This window comes from Bacillus rossius, chromosome 18 (assembly GCF_032445375.1).
Source record: "Bacillus rossius redtenbacheri isolate Brsri chromosome 18, Brsri_v3, whole genome shotgun sequence".
NCBI lineage: Eukaryota > Metazoa > Arthropoda > Insecta > Phasmatodea > Bacillidae > Bacillus > Bacillus rossius.
The window spans coordinates 25,757,984-25,779,468 of record NC_086345.1 but is presented as its reverse complement, the minus strand read 5'-3'; the positions used below and the strand labels follow the sequence as shown (position 1 = coordinate 25,779,468).

Here is a 21,485-nt window from a genome sequence, read left to right as displayed (position 1 = left end):
GTTCAGTGGGGCGACGAGACAGCTGGTACCACCAGCCGTGTCCGGAATTATTCCCCCCCCCCCCTACCCCCAAATTTTTGGATACTAAAGGCAAAAGGAAGAATCAAGATATCATTATCATGCAATTTCAAGTGCTGGACAACACCCTCACGATTTCAATTGGGTTTTCAATTTGAGGGAAGAAGTTAAATAGCAAACATGTATAAAAGTTATAGTTAAAAATAATCTCTTCGTTAAAGTAATAAACAAGGGCGTATTCAGGTAAGGATAGCGAACATCTCGTTAACAAGCTTAAATAGAATTATGTATGTCTCAATTTATGGTTAGTTAATATGAATAACTAAGAACATAAGAATAAATAGTGTAAGTGTTAGGGAATCACATTTCATAAGCGGTACTATTGATTTAAGAATTTCAGGTTTTGAAAATAAAAAAAAAACATTTTAGGGTCCTCAGGTAGCCTCAAAATGCGTTTTAAATCATTATCTGGTTAAAAAATTTCCCGAAGGTAGAACCCCTGGAACCCAGATAGTATGGGAGGGGAGAGGTTTATTTAATACCACTCAACCTCCTTCCTCTAACAATCTGAAACAGGCATAGAAAAATTTATCCTTATAGCTTTCTTCGGAACCCCTCTTCCAAAAATCCTTACGACGCCCATGAACTAATCTTTACACCTTTTTACTTACGTAAATTATAACAGTCTAAAGGTTGTTCATAACATTAGGCAAACTTTCATAAGTCAACTATTTACTCTCCCCGCTGTAGCTGGGCTTTACTGTTCATCTTTTACCTCACACCTTTGACCCAACACACTTCCTTGCACTTCTTGCTTTTCCCCGGAATCTACGAGCTTTGTGCACGAAGGCCTCTTCCTTCCTCTCTCGTCACCCGCTATCGCTCACCAAAACGATTCACTCTTTCTCTATTCACCCTTCCCCCTTCCCACCCCACTATTCGGTGCGGTTTGAGTCCCGCCTTTCAAACCTGAGGACATCCCCCGTGGATTCTGTACTTTTACTAAAGATTCCTTTAGAAACCAGTTGCCAAGAAATAGTTTGTAATACCACAAAAAAAAAAAAAAAATATTGTAACATTGTACAACACACGGCTGTGTTTATTTCTGCACACACGATATAGGTTTTTTTGAAACAACACTGTGTATTTGTAACGAAAATTGGCTCATATTTTTTTTTTTTTTTAATTTTGGTTCATTCAAGAATATATATTTTTTTAACCACGGCAAAAATAAACTGAATATTCAATAATTTGACCTTTTTTTTTGTTTTATTGTACTTATTAATGTGCGCAGCTAATGACGGAAAGCTATTCAGAGAACGGTTTTCAAATAACTCTTTAACTATTGGAGGTACTGGGACAAGTAGCAGTAATTACTGCGAGAACTATTTTGTAGTTATACAGTTGTTTTCATGTAAACGTACAAATCTACAAATATTTGTAATTTTACGTGATTATCTCTGTTCCACTTACAAAAAAAAAATCTGTGTAGTTGTAGGGGTGGTGGCGGGGGGGGGGGGGGGGGGAAGTGATCAAAAATTGACACGCACCTTTCCCTTACCATCACGACAGGCCCCATGCGCTCCCCCAAAATAACCTGACCCCCCCCCCCTCCCTCCCTCCCCCTGACTAGTCCGAGGGGCGTACACGACCAGCCTGCTCGTCAGCAGATAACATTATCATCGTCAGCGGGTGGGAAAAAGGTAGGTGGTGGGGGGTTGGAGTAGGGGGTTTCCCCCTCCCTTTCCGGTCTTTTTATTATTATTATTATTATTATTATTCCCTCATCTCATCCAACCCGGAATGCTAAACTTCACATACGATCATTCAGCGGAATCAAGTGTGTCTGGTTTAAAAATAAAATGAAAATTTCAAGTTACATTTCTTTTGACGCGTTTTGGGAAACAAAAATGACGACATTGAATTTTTAAGATGCGTTTTGCTGTGCCAAATGAAAATTTATGATAGTGAAACTACCCTTGCAATATATTTGCTATACTAAAATAGTCATTGTAAAGAGTAATTTCAATATTAAAAAAAAAAGGATTCTGGTATTACAAAATTATAATATATATTTTCTCCTTTCTCCCTTCGTAACGCAGTGGTTATAGTGCGCGGTTAGTAGGGCCAAAGACTGAGGATCATATCTCGGTTAAAGATTTTTTTAAACTTTTTTAAATTACAGATAACTGGATTGCACAAATTGTGCTTTAAGCATATATAAAATTACATTTTATTTGTTTGTCGTATTGCTATAATAAAATTTTACACACCTGTTTTATTAACCTTTTATTGAATACTGAATTCAATACTGAATTGAATTAATTTCTGTTGCAGTGAATTTCAAAATAGTTCAGCGTCTTAAATAAAAAATATATATTTAACTTCTAGCATGCGTACGTAAGTAAAAACGCCTTATATATATATACATACACACACATACTTGCGCGCACTTCATTGCTTGTTACACTGTTATGTCATAGATTAAACCTTAACAACGGTAAAAATAAAAAAAGATAATGGGCAAACACACAGAAAACTATCCAAAATCAGCCTATGTCAAAAGTTAAAGGCATAGACGGTACGAAAATTTCCGTGGAAGGTATTAGTCAGAAATAACGTCACAGCGCGGATTACCACAGCGGGCTGAAAACGTTGAGATAATTGAAACGAAGACAGTCATTTCTTGACGTGACAACGTCTAATAAATCGATGAACGCCGGCTGCACGCACGAAAAATTGTCCCGTAATGCACATTGTCCCGTTAACTGTGTCCCGTTACGCTCATTGTACGCTTGCGCTGCATCTATCTCTCTTCCACTCGATTGGAACAACTATCGATTTGACTTTTTCGAGGCACATTAAACTTGAAACACTCCCATTCGTTTCCTACTTTTCCTATCATCGTCCTATCCTTAACAGAGTAACACAGATTGGAAGAAGTTAAATAGCAAACATGTATAAAAGTTATAGTTAAAATAATCTGTTCGTTAAAGTAATAAACATATTTGAATTAATGAGTGCAAATAAAAGTAAATTAATCAATTAAATTGTAGATTTCATTTCACTCCTTCTTTGTATCCATACAAAATAGTGATAATTCAATAAAAATGATTCAATTTTATTCATAAAAGTATGCAATCATTTCATCAATGTTTTGTTATGACGTTGTCACGTTAAACTATCGTCCGTAAACCGACTTTACAGACAACCAATTTTTTTTATTATTTTTACTATTTATAATTTGCACCATGCCCACCAACAGTTTAAGACAAAAACCGAAATCAGATAACTCAACGACAAACAGGCGACTGAAGCTAGCCGCTCGCTTCAGCAATTTCTCGGTGTGTCTGTCTGTCTCTTTGTGTGTCTGTGTGTGTGTCTCCTGTATGTCTGTGTGTCTGTCTGTGTGTGTGTGTACATATATAAAACCTTAAGATGAGAGCTTTTACATATTTCCACAAATTTATAATAGTTTAATAACGATCACCTATAAGTGCGTACAAAAACCATCCTTCTTGGAAGAAAAAAAAAATAAAGAACGAATTTCTGTGGGTATTTAATACTTATCACAGGTTTGTTTTTTTACATTTTATTTATTCAAACAGACACAACTTAACTTACCTTCAAATTCGATGATGCACGAGCGTTGGTTTATTCGGGCGACTGACTCAAACCCGGTGAATCTTCGGTTCCAGTACACGTCACTCCTCCAATGTGGTGGAAAAACTATATGCAAGTTGCAGTTGAAATATGTCAAAATGTATTAGAGAACTCATCCTTGGTAACATAGAGTAGAAAAATCAGTGCACCTTGGTAAAAGAGGGGTAGACGATTAACATTTTTGAAGTTATACTTCTAATGCGATATCCAACAAGGTTGCGTTAAACGTTTAACGCTACCATGGAGAATTATTTGCATGCAATTAAAAACTTTTTTAATGATGCCAAAGAAGTACAACTTCTCACGCGCGTACCTAAGTACACGCACCAATTTTTTTTGTGCCAACATGAAAAAAATAATTGAGCTAGTCTTTCATACTCACAAGTTATGTGTGAAGAGCCAACCTCGGTAACTAGCAAATTATAATACGAAACCCGGACACCAAATTTATTAACGAATAAACCTTCGAAATAATGGCCGAGCGTTATAAATTTAATCATTTAATAGTTTCACCATCATAAAGTTTCATTTGGCACACCAATACGCTTGGTATATATACCCTAATGATTACGGAAGTGACTATTATATACGGCACTATTCTGTCACGATAAACACTAAATATGCTGTTTTAACTCGCACCTATTCGAATCATTCCTTGTGTTATTATTATGATAGCAAGCAAACAAAAAATCTAGTATCTTTGTAACAATTTTTTTTAAACTAAAAAAAAAAGCATATTTCTGTTTGTTATCAAGCGTAAAGTAAAACCACAACAATTTTTGTAATAAATGTTTTTTTTTTCTTTTTTTTTTTTCACTTCGATACAAAATTGGTAGAAAAAATTCGAATCAGTGTTCGGTTGTAATCGATTAACTCCTGGAGAATCCGAGCGAACACGATGTTCCCGCTCTCCTATGCGCCGCTGCCATTCGATTAAGAGCCGTAGCGACGTCCTGTGAACACAGAGAAAACATGCGCATTTTACACACTGCCAAGGTTACCACGAACAGGGAAACTAAAAGGAAGAACCAGGAAAACTCAGGAAACTGAAAAATAAATGCGAGTCTTTCATCACTCGCCAGAGATGTGTAAACATATATTAAATTCGGTAACGAGCCAAATTCACGTGTTCTCAAACATACGACTCGGACATGAAATTTAACGTGGGGTTCTTAAAAATAATGCCGAGCGTAATAAATAGCGGCAATTTTTTTTTAAACTACATTTATGATCAAGAATCAGACACTAGAATTCGCTGCAGGAGCAGCTATGTCGACTATCGTTTGCTTAGAAACGTTGTATTAAATCAAAATTTCCGGAGGATGGATTGGGGCTATTCCATTATCTCCACACCAACCCTCCCCCCCCCCACCCCCATCCAAGAAAATGGGTTAGTAGTCAACCTCTTTCAAAAACATCATGCCTCCGTAAAGGGCCCCGAAAAGTCTAGGACCACCACTGCGGGGAGAAGTTCCCCCTGAATGACGGTGAAGACCGCGTCAGGATCCATCGCGATGTTCACAAGAAGAGCGCGTGAACAGACGGACGGGTCGCTGAACAGCGACTTGGGTTTCGCGCTGTTCGGGAGATTCGCCGATACCTGAACAGCTGCGGCGTGCTGGTTCTCTCTGGTGCCCGGGTTCGAGTCTCCGTCGTCAGCGGGTCGCAACCGCTTCTCCGGGACCAACAGAACAGTTAATTCATTCATTCATTCATTCATTCATTCATCTCATTCTCACATGAGGCGAAGTTACGGCGTGGACGCTGCCTTGTGTCGCACTTAACCACCGATTAAAATAATAATATTTTTTTTTTCACTTTTACAAATAAAAATTATCATTAAATAGGAAAACAAAAAAAAATTACAAAAAAAATAGTATATTTATTTATTCATTCATTCATTCATTCATTCATTCTCACATGTGGCGAAGTTGCTGCATGGACGCCGCCTTGTGTCGCACTTAACCACCGATTAAAAAAAAAATACTATTACAAATAAAAATTAACATTAAATAGGAAAACAAAACAAAAATATCACTAAACTAAAAAAAAAATAGTTTACACTTAAACTGCGGAAAAAAATGTATGTTTAATTGAGGATTTAACGTCAGCCCAGAGTATTTGGGATAAAACTGTGAGCCAGTTAGAAAAAGACAGCACATATGTGTGTATTAAAAATTGTAAGCCCATCGCGGGATGAATTCCGCGAATTATTCCAAAAGGTGTCTTGCTTTCAGTACATGCTAGGGCTGAAATAAAAATTTGCCTCCAGATTCATAAAATGCCATTTAATTATTACTTGTTTGGTAGAAAATAAACCTTTTATAAACGATTAGCCATGTTACGCGACGGGATTTCCCATCGGGTAACATCGCACGAACCATCCTACTTTTCTCAAAAAATTTTATTTAAGTTTATTATGAACCTCCTCCAGCCACGCCTACTATTTCACCCTTTTGGTCGCGTCAAGGAATTAGTTCCACGCAAATGAAGTCAAAACGTATTTTTTTTTCATTAGGTACTTACTTTTGAAGTTCTTCAGAAGCCTAATTACCAAATTCCACGTTTCTAACTTTAAAAAATGACTTACTTTCTACACAAACTTTCATCCTCTATTTAACCCCCTTTGGCGATAAATTTTCAAAATACCTTTCTTAGTGCTTACCTAAGTTATGTAAGGAACTCCTGTGCAAAAATTCCATGCTTCTAGACACATCGATTTAGGCTGTGCGTTGTATGTCAGTCAGTGTTACAGAGTCTTATTAATCACACTACCTAATGCCCAGCATGCATTGCTATGTCTCTTACAATTTTTTACGTGACTACGTCTAATAAATCGATGAACGCTGGCTGCACGCACGATAAAGTGTCCCGTTACCCACATTGTCCCGTTTCGCTGTGTCCCGTTACGCTCATTTTATATTGCTCTTTCCTAACCCGAACCTCCTAGCATTGCGACCGAGTCCGTGGCGTAATTCTGTTTTCATGCATTTCAATGTAACATTTTCATTGCTCTTTGCTAACCCGTTCCTCCTAACATTGCTGCAGAGTCCGTGGCGCAAATATATTATTTTTGACTGCATCTTGGTGTTGGGTAAGCCATTTTCCTTCACATCATCCTTGAAACACTCCCATTCGTTTCCTACTTTTCCTATCATCGTCCTATCCTTAACAGAATAACACAGATTGGTAGAAGTTAAATAGCAAACATGAATAAAAGTTATAGTTAAAATAATCTCTTCGTTAAAGTAATAAACATATTTGAAATAATAAGTGCAAATAAAAGTAAATTTATCAATTAAATTGTAGATTCAATTTCACTCCTTCTTTGTATCCATACAAAATAGTGATGATTCAATAAAAATGATTCAATTTTATTCATACAAGTATGCAATCATTTCATCAATGTTTTACGATGTCACGTTAAACAATCGTCCGTAATCCGACTTTACAGACAACCAATTTTTTTTTATGTAACTTGTTTGCAGTAAGTAGGTATACAAAGCATCTCTCTCTATTTCTCTATGTATGTTTTTCTATAAATATCAATATATTTATCTATATATTTATTTCTCTGTATACATATATATCCATATCTCTCTCTATGTATCTATGTTTCTATCGATATATCAATATATCTCCCTATCTCCACCTCTACATTTTTATATATAAATATCCCTCGCTCTATCTCGCTATACATCTATATCTTTATCTGTACAAAACCGAAGATGAACACACAAACATTCATTTTTATATTTTTTTTACCTATTTAAATTTTTATCTAGCTTTTTACCTGTTACGCGCGTATTCGATTGCAACGTTTTGTCAGAATTTCAAAGCAATCGGTGAAGAACTTTACCGGAGATTTAAGATTTTTGTAACGAACGAACATTTTAAATTTTTATTTACATAGATATCAACTGTGGTTGCATTAAAACCTTTTATTTAAAAAAAAAAAAATCCAACGCAAAAAACCTGGAATATTAGAAACCAAATAATTTGGGATACTACACCCTTAAGAAAGAAAACGTACTGGTTGTTGGTGTGAGCGGAGAACTGGCGTCATCGAAGTCATCGAAGTCATCGAAGTCATCGACGTCATCGACGTCATCGACGCGGTCCACAGCGGACCCTGGCGGAGTGTCGTCGAACTGAAGAGACCGCGAGGCAGCGTTCCGACTTCTTCACGGAAGTCGTCGCATCCGCGAACTGGTGGGTTTCGTCTTCCAGAAGTTGGTACTCGTGATCTTCCAGGACCTGAAACTTGGAAATCAGAGCACACAGGTTATTATAATATACTAGCTGCAGTACCCGCACTCTAAAAAAAAAATTTGTACTTTTACAAAAGAAATTCTTGGAAACCCTATTGCCAAGGATATTTCTTGCAAAACTACAAGGCAGAGCCTCGTAGTTTTACAAGTAATATCCTTGGCAAAAGGGTTTCCACGGATTTTCCTTGTAAAATATACAAAAAATTTCTTTCAGTGCGGCGTTGCCCGGGCTGAACACAGGGTGAATGCGACCTTTTTCGAAATCAGATGTAGTTAGTAATAATTGTCTTCTTAATTTGAATGTCAAAGCGTGCAAAATAATTTATATCACTTTCAGATCCCGACAGACGTTGTTCTGCCAGTGTATAGTTATTTACCTGTATACATCTAAAAAAAATCGGTGGTCTGTATGTAATCTAGACTCTATAGAGCACTATAGAAAAAAAAGCTGAAAAAAAAGAGATTACTAATATTGAAAAGATTCCTTTGCAAACCAGTTGCCAAGAAATAGTTTCTAATGATACAACATGGCTATGGTTGATTTTACTTACATGTAATAGGTTTTTTTTTCTCGAGATGATACTGAGTATTTCTTACCAAAATTGGCGCTTAATTTTATATTTTAATTGATGTTTTATTCGAGCATCATTTATTTTTTAAAAAACCATTTAGACTATTTTATAGTTTCATGCTTGCTAATCTGAACAGTTAACAGGAACTATTTTAGGAACTGGGCCAACACAAAGCATAAATGCCCGAGTAAGAATCCGAGCTCAGTACTACTGCAAACACTATTTTGTAGTGATACAGTTGTTTTGATTTAAATGTACAAACTTACAAATGTTTGTAATTGTACGTAAATATTTCCGTTCCGTGTATATTTTTTTTTATTACAGTGCACATAAGCATTGCGTGAGAATTTTATTTTCCCCCGCTGAATGTTTGCACGCACATTCAGAATTTTGGTTGAGTAAGATCAGTTTGCATTGCGGAATCAGTCTTAAAGCAACGTGTTTCATGGTAGGAGACAGCATTTGAGGGATATTCGGCCCCGCCATCTTGGATTTTTCAATATTCTTTTGGTTAAAATTCTAATTTTTGACATATTATCCCAATTTTCGGCATTTCAAGGCAGACGTCATCTCTTCCAGAACCATGTGTGCCTTGTTGCGACCACGTGTTCACTGACAGGCTTAAGTCTGCAAGTGCCGTGAGGAGAAATAACTTATTGAAGTGAAACTTCTAATGCGACTTCCAACAAGGTTGCATGGAGGGGGTATGAAAGCACTGTTGCGATAAACGTTCAACGCTCCTGGGGAGGGGGAATAGAAAGAGACAGAGCGAGAGTGAATGCGTGGCATTCGAACGCATGCGCGTGGTATACCTGTTACAGGCCAGCGCGAGCGTTAGCAACGAGTAGCGTCCAATATTCCAAGCACATGCGCGTGGTATTCTTGCTATGCAGCGAAGTAAACAGTGTGAGCGTCGTGAAATTAGCTGAAATACCTACTTGTTCTATTTTATTGTTCTATTTTAATTTATAATAGTCTTTATTTCATTTACTTGTTTTTTTTTAGTTTGATTTGATACAATATGATTTCACTAAAAATAAATTTCAACCCCTTCCTATTTTCATTTCCACATTATGAAGTATCACTTCTTCCGCGCGGAGGGACTCCGCGCACTATTTTTATTTTACGCGGGCGACAATAACTATCATGATAATCACACCAGTTCACAAGTGTCGACTTCAACATGTAGCCAAAGGTAAGTCCCATGCCACCATAAAAAAAAAAATTGTTACAGAAACTTTATTTGTTGCAAGTGGTATCAATATATTTTAAATTTCTTTATGGCGAGACCTTAACCTCGGAGATTATATTTCGTAAGTATTAAGGCCCCCTCATACCTGGGCACACATACGGTGTGCAGAAGAGATTTAAAAAATAATAATACACGCGATTTGAAAACCGCTCTAGATATATATCAGATTGGTGTCTGTTCACGAAAAGCATTCAAGAATATTATTGAGGACGAATGAGTAGAATTGTTACCGGATTTTCGTTTTTAAAATGTCTGAAACGCGTTATTTCAGAATAATTTTTCAGGCATGAGACACCCGGTGCAAGATTCTTGAAAGTACTCAAAAGGACTTACATTACATTTCTATCTACATTACAGTTCACAGCCTATAGCGCTTAGAGGCGACACCGCGGTGGTAGCACCAGCGAGCGTCGCACTTATCGTCCCGCCTCACCTGACACATGTACACCCCTGTGGTCAGGAACCGTTTCCGCAATGTTTCGGGTGTTCGATGCGGCAAGGTGTGGTGGAAAGTGACTTCATCTCACTCACCGCACGCCGTCTCTTGACGATTGTAAACTCCGTATCTTCCGCCTGGAATAACCACCACCGGCACACGGCCATTGCTGAGTGAGTGAATGAGTGAGTGGGAGAGTGAGTGAGTGTGAGAGTGTGAGAGTGAGTGAGTGAGTGGGTGAGTGTGTGAGTGAGTGGTTGAGAGTGAGTGGGTGAGTGAGTGAGTGGGTAGGTGAGTGAGTGAGTGGGTGGGTGGGTGAGTGTGAGTGAGTGTGGGTGAGTGAGTGTGGGTGAGTGAGTGAGAGTGAGTTCTGACACTCAATCCAGAGTTAGGATCACCCAGATAGCACTGCGGTGGTGGAAATTATTATTATTATTATTATTATTAACAGGATGTCTACACAAATCTTCAATAGAATTTCCCAGACGCTTCCCTGACTAAAATTTCAAATTTCCTGACCATTTCGTTTAAAATATTTAACATTTTATTCATAAAAAATTAATTTACAGAGAAACTTTCATTACAAAAACCCAGTGAGAATGCTCTATTATACACATTAACTTTGAAAAAAATAAATATACAGAATTTACTAAGTCCTTGCATACGACATTTTATAGTGAAACAAGGTCACTTTGACCCGCGCCGGGTTGCAGGAAATTGGATCGGGACTTTACAGGCGACGTGTTACAGAAACAGAAAACTGTTCGGGACTTAGCAGGAACCGGATTACAGAAAATGGTTCGGGACTTCGCAGGTGTCGGACTACAGAAAATATTTCGGGTCTTTGCAGGGTGCCCGATTACTGGAAAAATCCATAATCATCGCTAATCCGGCACTTTCGGATTTTTTCAGGTGCCGGAATACAGAAAATACCGGATTATCGGGCGATATCTCTCGCGATCGCTAAACGCACAGTTGTAGAACAAATACACGTAAGATGGTTGATTTGGAGCAAATATTGTTTGGTACTGAACATGAGGATGAACACTTCAAAATAACTAAAAGGCAAAAAAAAATAATTTTGATTGTAAATTTTTAAGGCTCGTATGTACGTACAAGCAAATTACAGATCAGTAATGATTTATTTTCATAACCTTACTAAAACTAAATTTATTTTGTAGACTATCCATGCCCGAAAGGGTAGCATGCATTGTGTGCTATGTTCGGGGATTGGCTAACCACGGCAACGATTGAAGTCACGACCAACTCCTCCTCTATCTTAAACATGCGTCAAAACTATGCTACGTTGGGCCCAGGTAATACCTGCATGGACACAGGAAAAATCAACCCTTCTTCAAGCGTACGTCTTCCTATTGGCACCATCCTCCTTCATCCGGTTTTCCCACCTCTTCACACAGTCCTTTACAGGAAAACTGCGCAGTTTTGTGAACTGCGCGGAGACGGAACACGAAGGAAAACTGCGGCCAAGAGCATTCATGTCCGCGCAGTTTAGTCGACCTGCACAGACTTGTCGTAGCGTGTGGACACTTCCCCCGTCTTCTCCGTACACGGGGCTCAGTTCTCCCTCGGTATTTGTGCCGGAACAGTGTAATCTGTTCAACGATGACCGATCTGCGACAGTGTTCACGTGAATTTCTAACAGAGTTCATTGGTCTGTACAAGTCCTTTCCGTGTTTGTGGCGGGTCAAATGAAAAGAATATAGCGATAGGGACAAAACAAGTCAAGCGTATGAAGCACTTATGTAAAAATACAAAGAGTTTGACATCGCGACTAAATTGGCCAAAGTAAGGAATTCTCGCAACTGATAGGATAAAACTTGGCTGCAAACTGTGGTGTGTGGACACGGCTAAACTGCAACCTTTTGTTTGCACAGTTTTGCCTGCGCAGTCAAAACTGTGTACAAAACGTTGCGTGTGGACCGGCCTTTAGAGTAGGGTATGCATTAAGCAGGCAGGTTAAGTAGGTAGGGAGTACAGGACAAGAATGCTTCCCGCTGGAAGATTTTAATGGGCAGAATATATCTGCCAATCAAAGAGTCCACGTGGAACGCATTGAATTTATATTCGCGCTGGATTGAGAGAACACACAGGAAAAAAAAAATTCTGTACTTTTACAAAATTATTCATTTGCAAATCATTTGCCAAGAAATTGTTTGTCATGCTACACGAAATACATCGTAAATTTGTACAACACAATTGGCTAAGGTTATTTTTGCATGTATAAAAAATACGTTTTTCCGAAATAATCCTGAGTATTTCTTACGAAATATTTTAACAATCTGAATTTTTGTTCTGTTTTATCATGCTTATTAACGTACGCGGTTAATACTGGAAAGCTAGTGTGCCATTGCACATTTGTAGTAATGCGCATGCTCACTTTATCTATTTTATAGTTCTTGTTTTTATTTTATTTTGTATAGCAAACTGGGAGCCATAACTTTTTTTATTCTTGAATTTGTAAATCATCTTGTAACCAACAATTTCAGCATAATTTATATTTATAAAAGCACAAGTTTCTGTGTTAAAATTTTTATATTAGTTTTACAACAAAATAATTTTACTTTTGTCCATAATGAATGTTGATTTGGGAAATCGCACTATAGTGTAACTCTGTTTTACATGTGCAGTCTTTCATGTCTCAACTCTATGGTCTTCTTCAGTTGCACAAAATAATATGTCTTTCTTTTTGAAGCATGTCGGCCATGATGTAACTGTTCCTAGCTTCGGCCGTTTCTTAATCTGTTGACATCAATGTCTTAATTAATTCACCGTACACCGCAAGTGTGTGTGTGTACGGAAGGCGTGGGTGGCCATGGGCGCGATTACTTCGTGACACACAACTTCTTCGTCACCTGAATCATGGTGCTCCTCAGTGCCTGATGCAGCTCGTCTAATCAGGAAAGATCTTCTTTGTTACTTTCTGCATGCAGAAGAGCAACCATGAGCCACCACATATCAAAAGAGAAAATTTTAACCTAGCATTTTCGGCATTGTTTTGGACTAATAATTAATTTTTTTTGACTTAACCTATGTAATTTTAACCTATGTAATTCTTAACATCAAAATCAATGTGTTTAACTTAAGTATCTAAAGGGGCCCCTTATCTTAACATTTACTTTTACTATCAGTATGACTGTATACTCATCAATTGATATTAAACTTGTTATTGTTATTATTTAAAGGAAAAGAATTTAAAGAAAAGAAAATATAAGGAACAGAGAAACGATATTGTTGTATTCATTTAACTAAGACCACTGTTTGTATTAATTTTGACTAGTATATATTTAACTATTTTATCCTGTAATATGGCCTCCCCAGTCGGCTCAAGGTTCTCATGATTTTCTACACGCCTAACAAGGTACCATTGAGCCCGTTCCCCATGCTTTCACTGTTGACCTCTGTGCCTCCTTGGTATTTGGCCAGGTTGAGGTAAAGAGGGTGGCAGACTAGTCAGGTAACAGTTTAACGATTGCAGGTACTGGGACAACAAGAAGCATAAATGACTTGAAGTAGGCTTTTGGACATACGCCATTGCTATGCTTCTTTTGGACAAGATTCGTAATGGACTAATAAATGCAATTGAAATCTTCAGTATTAAGGATGGACTGAATTTCAAGCTGTAGTGCCGAAATTTCATTGTTCAACTGTGATTTTTGACAGTGATACAGGGCCGGGACTAGGAGATTCGTTAAGGGGGGCAAAGCTTAATTTGCCGCCCCCTCCTTACCAACATTATAAAATACCCTTTTTCGTTAGAAGCGGTGGTTGAAATGATATTCTACATATACATACTTATACATAATTGAGAACTTCTATTTATCAAGTACACTAATTGGAAAACTAATACAATTACATTTTTATAATAATGTAGTAACTGTTATCAAACTATTGTTTATTGTTTGCACAACAGTGAAAATTAATGTCTTACCAATAAGTTGATTAAGTACTAAAATTACATAAGGAACATGTGATTCTGAATTAAGTATAATATTGTATTGATAACTATACAAAGAAATACAGTTTAAAATTTAATTTTTCGAGCATGATTAGCTGCAAAAGTGTTAATAATATCATCAAAATTGATCAAAGCAGCTCGTTTGTGGTCAATATATATAATACTTAGATTTGTTAATCTCTGCTGGCCCATCGTGCTTCTAAAATAGCTTTTAATAAGTTTAAGTTTACTAAAACTTCTTTCACCTGACGCAGTTGTAACTGGAAGGGTGAAAAACATTCTCAGAGCAGTATTAATGACAGGATGTGCCTCCTCCAGTTTATTTTTGTAGATAAGGCTCAACATTGTAAATGCTGTAGCATATTTTAATTCATAGTCTATTGTTAATGCATGGTGCTTAAAACTTTCAATTTCAAATACGAATTCTTCTTTGTTAAGATCGGCACTGTGTTTACTAATTCTGCTGCTTTGACTTTTAAATCTTCTACTTCCATTTTATAAATTTGAATACCACTAAAAAATCCAAACTTATTGTTAATGTTCTCCAAAGCCTTAAACCAATTACTCAGTTCCGTAATTAGTCTGTCAATGACTTTCAACATTACTTGATGTAAGTTTTTTGGACATACGCCATTGCTAAGCCTTTTTTCTATAGAAGAAAACTAAAAAATAAAATAAATAAATAAGTAAAAATAACCAAAAGACAAAAAGCACAAATTAAGAAAAAAAAATGCTGTTGTCAACAGAATATAAACACAACAAAATATTCCGTAACAGGAATATGGTCAACAAACAAAGAAAAACAAAGAAAAATGTACTAAGAGAACGAAAAAAAAAAACACAAATCATGACGACACAAAAATATTGAACCCAAAAAAAATTCAGCACAATGGTTGAAACGAGACAAAAACACGACAAAACGAAAAGACGAAACAAACACAATAGTTTTCCAAAACAGAATAGAACGATAAAAACCCCACAAATGATGACAGCACAAAAATATTGAACCCAAAAAAATTCAGCACAACAGTTGAAACGAGACAATTACACGACAAAACGAAAAGACGAAACAAACACAATAGTTTTTCCAAAACAGAAACAAGCGACGTTTCGGGAACTGCTATCTGCTCCCGTCCTCAGGCAGAGACGCACATGGTACGAAAACACAGGAGCGACTGAGTAGGGGCTGGTAAAATGAGAGTATTTATCAGAGAAAGGGCTACATCTTGCTCAGCCAAATGATCACCCACGCAACGGGTCCTTGAGATACCAGCTCTCATCGCAGTGGTTTTACTCACTCTAGACCACGAATTATGGTAATACTTGATTCTTAGAGTGAAGTAACGCATCTGAAGTACGAATATATTTACAAATTATGCATAATCAAGTTAAATAGAATTTCTTCATTTCTTGCCTAACTTATTGGTTGCGATATGTACACTTTCAAAACTATTTTTTATGACTAGTTTCAACTTGTTTTAGTGAACCACTTTTCATATTTTGCCGCCCCCTGATATTTGCCGCCCGGAGCACATGCCCCCCATGCCCCCCCTTAGTTACGGCCCTGCAGTGATATGCGGCAATTCTTTCACTCAGTAGATTTTGGCTGGCTTTCCGGGTTATTTGTTGGGCCTGTTTGCTGTTGACCGGGGATTTGACTGTGAGTCCCCTAGGAATGACTCCCTTACCGCGACATTTACAGAGAAAAGTCAAGTTATTGGAACATTGTGATAGATCAATCATTTTCTTTTCCAACTTCCTCAGGGAAATATGCATACCGGGTCCATACCGGGCATTGATGTTATCTTTGAAAGATTTGTGCAATGGGAGTGCATGGCTTGATGTAGGCTTTTGGACATACTCAATTTCTATGCTATGCTATGCTATGCATAGCAATGGCGTATGTCCAAAAGCCTACATCAATAAGTCATGCACTCCCATTGCACAAATCTTTCAAAGATAATACGAAGCATAAATGCCCGGGTACAATTTTTTTCTTCATGTAAATGTACACATTTACAAATATCTGTAAGTTTACATGAATACAACTGGTCCATTTAAAAAAAAGGAAGGAAAAAAAAACATTCACAAAGCAGGGTCGCTTCTGCAGCAACTACTGTCGCGCATACACGCGTCTGAATTTTATACTTCTTTGGCACGATCAAATAAAAGCACGTAGTTAACATAAAAAAAAATGAAGAGATAGCGCAACGTTTGTCAAATCGAAGAAAAACAACATGGTTCTATAGATATCATCCACGCCATGTTTGTTCGATAGAAACGAAAAAAGACTTGAAAAAAAAATACTGAACCCCGGCTTTGAACCTGATTTTAGGGCAGGAGTTTTATTAAATTACTACCCCTCTTGTTAAAATTCATTAAAAAAGTTAATTCTATAAAGTTTCCCTTTGGCTTTGTGAACTCTGGTTCGCGCCATCCACCACAGATGGCAACACCATAGTTACACATTTCCGTTCCATTCTAATTCCGTTTCATTCGCGGAAATTACCTACTCCTACCAAGTTCTGTACGCCGAGAGCCAAGATGTTAAACATTAAAAAAACAAACAAGGATAATCGTTTCAAAGTAACTCAGGGGAAAACAAATACAACACAAACTGGTGCCCAAAACGAAAGAAAAAAATAATTATTTTCAAGTGATTTTAAAGTTCGTTAGTACGTACGTATCAACGCTTCTCAGTTGTCGAATATTGTTCATGACGTCAGATGCACATGGTGCTGTCTGACTTCGGGAGTGTTGAGTTCGTCTGCTCTGACCAGGTCAGTGTTGCCAGACGTACCACATTTCGGGTACGCGTATCCAGTTTACTATGTCAATGCCCGGTACCCGAGGATATCCGCTCGGGTACGCGAATGTACCACAGTTCAGAATAAAAGGGAAAAAAATTAATATTAAAAATATTTAATAACGACCACTTGTAATGGAAAACCAATTAAGAGTGAAAAACAGTCTTTGCCCTGAACGTAACGCACTGACAATCAGTCCTGCCTTTTATAAAACAGCCTCGGCTACACTATATTCCTAAGGATCACACAATCAAGTTGCAGCTAGTATTAAGTAAACAACCATATTTACATTACACGTAATATTCACAATAATATTACACCAACCTCATACTTTAACCTTGAAATTCCTGTTAACGTTACTCCCCCCCTTCCCCCCCCTTTCCCACCCGCCGTCAAACAACCAACTCTACGACACGCACGGGCCATAGCAGTATAGCATTTAAGCTATACAATTTTATATTGCCACGTTATTATGAGATTCAACAGAAGAGTTTGTATGATATTTGTATTAAAGACATCAATATTTTGTTTTCACTAATGTTTTTGTGTGTGTATGTTCCCGAACCGAGAACTCGCTCTTACCAGAAAGTACTCGAATGTAGAGGCGAGTGTACCCGAATTGTACGTGCTAAGGCTGGCAACAATGGGCCAGAAGGATCCGCTCCGCGCGACTGCCCCCCCCCCCTTTTTTTCCCCCATAACACCACCAAAACCTGACGACACAGGTCACGCTAACCAATCAAATTTGCTGTATCCGCATTTGCACCATGAAGCTCGCAACACAATCATCAGGCGGACGGGACTGCGCCGAAAGTGGCTGGCCCTCCGCCAGGGACGTCGGAACAGGGGGGGGGGGGGGCAGCAGGGGCGAGTCGCCCCCGTGCTGTTATGCATGGGGGGGGGGGGGGGGCGAGAGTAGCATTTCGCCCCCCTCCTTTTCCCAGAATAAATGTTTGGTCCTAGCAGTATTTTTCTCAACCAGTAGTTACAAACGTTGCATTGGTGATCACATTGATTAGAAAACTCAAATTTATGGTCAATATACTGTAAAATGATTGCCAATTCCTAGATGGTATTTTATTTAAATTGTACTACATCTACTGTCAGAGTAGTATTTAATACATACTACGTCATCAAATTCTTGGAATGGTATATTTAATATTTTGGTTCGGAAACTCATTAAATAGCACAATTTTGCATCTCAAATTCCAAATTTTTCCGGGGGTTCCCTTAGCACCAAATTTTTAATTAAATTTCTTATTCATCACTCAAACAAATTTCATATTAAAAATTAATAAAATTTTTACCATTACAATATTTAAATTTAAGTACTGAAAACTGCTAAAATAGCACTATTTTACACCTTAAAATCCAAATTTTTCCGGGGGAGGACCCCCGGACCCCCCGCTTTAATACGGGGGGGGGGGGGGGGCGCCATGCTTCAGAACACCCCCAATACAAAAATCCTGGCTACGCCACTGAAATCATTTTATGGCTGCTTAGCAAATAACATTTTAATATGTAGCTATCCAGCGCTAGGAAAACCGTTTACATGATTTTACAGTATCTTTAATGTAGCTATCCTAACCAAATCAACCGTCCACAATGTTTTAAAAGTATTTATAATGTAGCTAACCTAACCTTTTACAATGAACAAAAAAAAAACCGAAGATGCACGATCGGCCGTTTGGCTCTCTCGCCTGTGAAAAGAAGGCTTCCCTCCGTCCTACAATGGCAGGGCAACGAAGACGTATCACACGGAACATTTCCACTATCGCGTCTGTTGCTTCCACAATGCACGGAAAAGTAACAAATGGCCACCAAAGAGAGTGCATTTCAAGTTTACGAATTTAAATTAACTATAAAATATATATTATGCCTTGAAATCATACCACGGACCGAAAAAGTAATAATAGAACACTAGAAATTCTTGTTCTTGAATTTTTTTATAACGTATTTAGAAGACAAACAAACATGCAAGGACACGGCTTCTATTGGTCGCACGGAGCGGCGTAAACGCAAGAGCTCAGCATCGCCGAACTTGTCCGTACGGGTCCGTATCCGTATGTGTGGTATTGTAAAAATTCTATTCCGTGAGATCCGTCTCCGTTTACGTGATCCGTCCACGTTTCCGTGTCTTGTAGATGGGAATCCTTATTTTCACAGACGAGAGAGCCAACGGCCGATCGTGCATATTCGGTTGTTTTCTTTCATTGTAAATAAATATGGCGGTGTTGATAAAAGGATACTAATAGTCAATTAGGTTAAGTTAGCTACATTATAAATTCTTTAAAACATTGTGGACGGTTGATTTGGTTAAGATAGCTACATTAAAGATACGGGGAAAAAACTATGAACTTCGGGTTTTGGCTCTCTCGTCTGTGAAAAGGCTTCCCCTTGTAGAACGGATCTTCGGCCGTGCTCAAATTGGTCAATTACTATTTTTTTTTTTTTGGCAGGTTTCAATTAGACGCAGTCAATCACAAAACACCGATTCGATATATATATATATATATATATATATATATAGACAATTAACATGTGTATTTTAAGGGTTTTAAATATATATTTTTTTTATTCTCAAGTGCTTTTAACGTAAATGTACAAAAAATACACATAATTTCACCTCTAATAGTATTTTTACGTGAAACAATCGTAAACACGTTATTTAAACCGAGTAAATATCACACGGTGACTACAATTTAAATTTTTTTTATCTTCGCGCCTATATATAAATTCAAAAAAGTCAACAATAATATAAACCATCTATAACCAGCATACTGAATCCATGATTTTGTAATCCTTAATTTGTGTGTTTCGGTATACGAATTGCATTTTTTTAATGTGCAAATCGGGCGAACTATGTCTACTTAAAATAAATTTTAAAAAAATATATTTTTAAAAGTTGCCGATTTTTTGTAATGTAGCTAAAACGTTTTACAGTGTTTTACCTATGATGTTTAAAAAAGGAGAATTTTATTATTATTTTTAGGTAGGTAATTGTTTAAAATATATATATATTGTGATAATTACAGAAAAAGTAATTTTGTAAAAATATAACATACATTGAAAATTAATATTTATGTAATGAAGTAAACTATATAAATATATAAGTTAACTTACCGTTTTGTTTCCTTCGTGTACATGAATGACTTCCCTCCTCAAATTTCCTTTGTCTGAAATACAGACCACGAAACCGATGTCAGGAAAGCGAAAAGCAGAATCATCAAAGATTTTTCTTCAGATCCATGTTTTTTTTCTTTCACGAGAATATTACGTGAGTAATTTACAAACCGTGTTCTAAGCTGAAGCAAGTACGGACGCAAAGCAGCTAATTACGCTAGAAACAAATGCGTTGGAAGCAAATCGAAGCGTAAGTAGCCGCTCACGGGGTATGTAACGCTATCTATCCTGTAATGGAAGCAACGCATCTAAGCGTTGACGGTACAGAATAATATGCGCATGCGCACACCACGTACCGCTTTTGCCCGCTCGCAGCTCAAAAGGTACGTGTTTCATTTAATTTCTCACTAAATTTGGAAAATAAATAAATGAAAACAAAAGCGAACCCTAATTTGCTAACAAATAAAGCCTTACTGTGCCATGAAGCGACGATCGTGCCATATGGTTTGGGCAAGCGCAGTTAGAGGTATGATGGGCTCCGGGCGATCCCACGTCGAAAGGCAGGGCACATATCGATTGTCGCTACTGTCGGGAATTGGTCGATACATATCGTAGTCAGACAGCTGTTATTCTCCCTCTCGTCGCGGCTGAATAACCTACACTTGTTTTGGATGGGGTGAGACTATTGGCAGATGAAAATTCTTATAACATAACAAATATATATATATATATATATATTGTTTCACCTTTAGCTACTCTGAGCGTGTTTGATTTATTACAAAATAATATTGAACTGTCAAATGGGAATGCCCACTTGTGGTACCTAACCTCTGCACTACTGAACAGAAGTTGGCTCTATTCACCGGCCCTATCCGGCCGCACGGGACAGAAAGCTTGGGTCAAGAACAACCTAAGTCATTCGACGCAACTATGGCAATTTACAACCGACTTTTTTTATTTTTACAACAAAATGTACAAACATAACGATAGAGAAGTTACATGGCGACCTTCATACATGTGTGTACTATCAATAGAAATTAAATTTCGAGTGCGAACGATCGTACAGGTTGTCCCAGAAGCCCTGAATGCCTCCAATGTGTTTTTTTGACGTGATAACGTCTTATAAATCGATGAACGCCGGATGCACGCACGAAAAATTGTCACGTTCCGCCTGATCCGAGCGTGCAAGAACCGGCCAACCAACGTGCGAGAAAATCTTCTATAATATCAAACAGGTTAAGGCGGGCTTTTTAACTAATTGTTCGTGATTATATTTAAACAAATTATTTAAATTAAATTTGCAAAAACTGTGAATAATATTTGAAAATTAAAAAGTAGGCAAATTTTCATTAATGTTTTCTTATGAC

The 21,485-nt window shown here is 37.5% G+C and overlaps 1 long non-coding RNA gene across 2 annotated transcripts; it reads right to left on the bottom strand.

Moving 5' to 3' along the window:
* Nucleotides 1-4,457: 4,457 nt before the first annotated feature.
* Nucleotides 4,458-20,595, bottom strand: LOC134541197 (uncharacterized). Of its 2 annotated transcripts, XR_010076568.1 has the most exons (4): nucleotides 20,119-20,578; nucleotides 10,210-10,349; nucleotides 7,715-7,944; nucleotides 4,458-4,634 (listed from the first exon to the last, which is right to left on the bottom strand). It is a non-coding gene; the product is annotated as an uncharacterized LOC134541197 (long non-coding RNA). The 2 variants fall into 2 exon arrangements; XR_010076567.1 differs by lacking the exon at nucleotides 10,210-10,349 and having other exon boundaries at nucleotides 20,119-20,595.
* Nucleotides 20,596-21,485: the final 890 nt, after the last annotated feature.